General features: G+C 41.3%; 1 long non-coding RNA gene across 1 annotated transcript; it reads right to left on the reverse strand.

Annotated features, from left to right (window-relative positions):
• Nucleotides 1–973: 973 nt before the first annotated feature.
• LOC134298092 (uncharacterized) lies at nt 974–1644 on the reverse strand. The gene is made up of 2 exons (XR_010005065.1): nt 1494–1644; nt 974–1357 (listed from the first exon to the last, which is right to left on the reverse strand). It is a non-coding gene; the product is annotated as an uncharacterized LOC134298092 (long non-coding RNA).
• Between the last annotated feature and the right edge of the window lie 200 nt (nt 1645–1844).

Raw genomic sequence — 1844 nt, forward strand, 5'->3', positions numbered from 1 at the left:
TGTAATGTGCATATGAAACATACATGAATTCCATATTTAGACTTGGGTCTCATTACTAAGAAACATCATTATGCAAATACAATTATTCCTAAACGTGAAAAACTCCAAAATCCCAAACACTTCTGGTCACAAGCATTTCAGATAAGAGAATTTGTAGTAAAAATGGTTGTAAAAGGCTTAAAACATATTATCATATACAAATAAGGTTTTCGCAGACACCACACCTGCAAATGCATAAGTAACTGATATTTCCATATTATGCAAAGCATGATACTAGAATCTAGGGAACTGGGACATAGCAGGCTTACTCAGAGCAGTAGTTTGCATTCTGTTAGGGTGCGGAAAAGCAGGAGCTCAGAAGTTCTCTCCTGGACCCACACTGATGGGAATAATGGTGTTTGTGTGTTTGGGGGCCAGAGGGAAGAGCCCAAAGGACCATATGTGGCCCACAGGCCTGGGTTTGCCCATGCCTGCCCTAGTTGCTAGGGATTTGTTTAATTTTGTCCACTGGGGTTTCATACCAGCCTATGTAAAGGTCTTGGCTAAGTCTCTTATCAGAAGAAAGCCTCACTCTATCAGATCTCCATGGCCCAGCTCTTCTTTTCCCTTACTTTTCCTCAGCAGGAAAGGCAAGCTGGTAGGGAGGCCATGGAGGGATTTTGGGAGCTGAAGTCCAGAAGAGTAACTTCCCAAGCTCTGATTCATGGGTTTCCAAACTGTGTGTTGCAACACATTAATGTGTTGGCTACAATGTGTAGGTGTATTGCACAAGATAACAAGACATGATAAAAATCTTGAAAATGTATGTTTTTCTTACAAATCAAACATTTTAAAAAATATAAATGGAAGGTTTCATGCAATATGCTATTGTCATTGAGCAATTTAGAGCAGCAGTGGATAGTGAGATCCAAGCAGCTGTGAGTTAAGCCTGGTGAGAAAAAGAAGCCAATATTCCAGAATAGATCTCACCAAGTTGAAGCAGAAGCCAAAGAGGTATTTCATTTAATTTCAGCTGAAAGTGATGCCAGCCTGTGATAATTCGCCAAAATAGGCTGAAGTACATAACACAGCAAAACATGCACTTTTATACAGTTTTCAGGTTCAAAATTCCCACCGCCCCCAGCTGGACCCAGCTTTTCTGAGACTGGCTGAGCCAGCGTGAGGTCAGCAGGGCTCCCTGGAGAGGTGGAAGTTTGGCACGTCTTGGCCAATGAGAGAGCGCCGCCTGCCTTTGATGTAAATTTCCCCCTGTCCAATGATGAAAGAGGGGCTAGCAGGTCTCTGAACAATGGCTGATGATTGTTATGGGTTTGTGGAAAAACAAACTGCATCCAGTCCTGTCCAAGCTTATCCAGCCCTTTTGTGCAAGAAAATGGAAAAATCAAAGTTTACTCTTAAGTAGCAGAGTCAAGGAGAAAATTAAACAAGCAGCTTCAAAAACACAAAACCTCCAGCTTCAAAATAACTCAGTCCATCTGGAGCAACAAACTCACATAAAGTTCTTTGCATTAAATTCATACATTTTCTTTGGAGATTTCTTCTTCAATGGTGCAAGGAAACAAGCATAGTAGGCTCTCAGCCAGAAACTTACTCCAAGTAAGTTCTGAAGCAAGCGATTCAGTAAGTCCCAAAAAGCATTACAAACATTCCCCAAGTTATACCCCATTCAGGGAGTGGTTCAAGCTTGTTATCCGTGTTTGTTCTAATTACCCAACTATTAATTGTGATTGACCAGGTGTTTTTCCCTTAACACACATACACACAAGTGGTGATCCCACAAAAACTTAGTCAAATACATGCATATGCAGCAATAATGATGGAATTAAGTATCCCTGGTGTGTGGG

This window comes from Anolis carolinensis, chromosome 3 (assembly GCF_035594765.1).
Source record: "Anolis carolinensis isolate JA03-04 chromosome 3, rAnoCar3.1.pri, whole genome shotgun sequence".
Taxonomy (NCBI): Eukaryota; Metazoa; Chordata; class Lepidosauria; order Squamata; family Dactyloidae; genus Anolis; species Anolis carolinensis.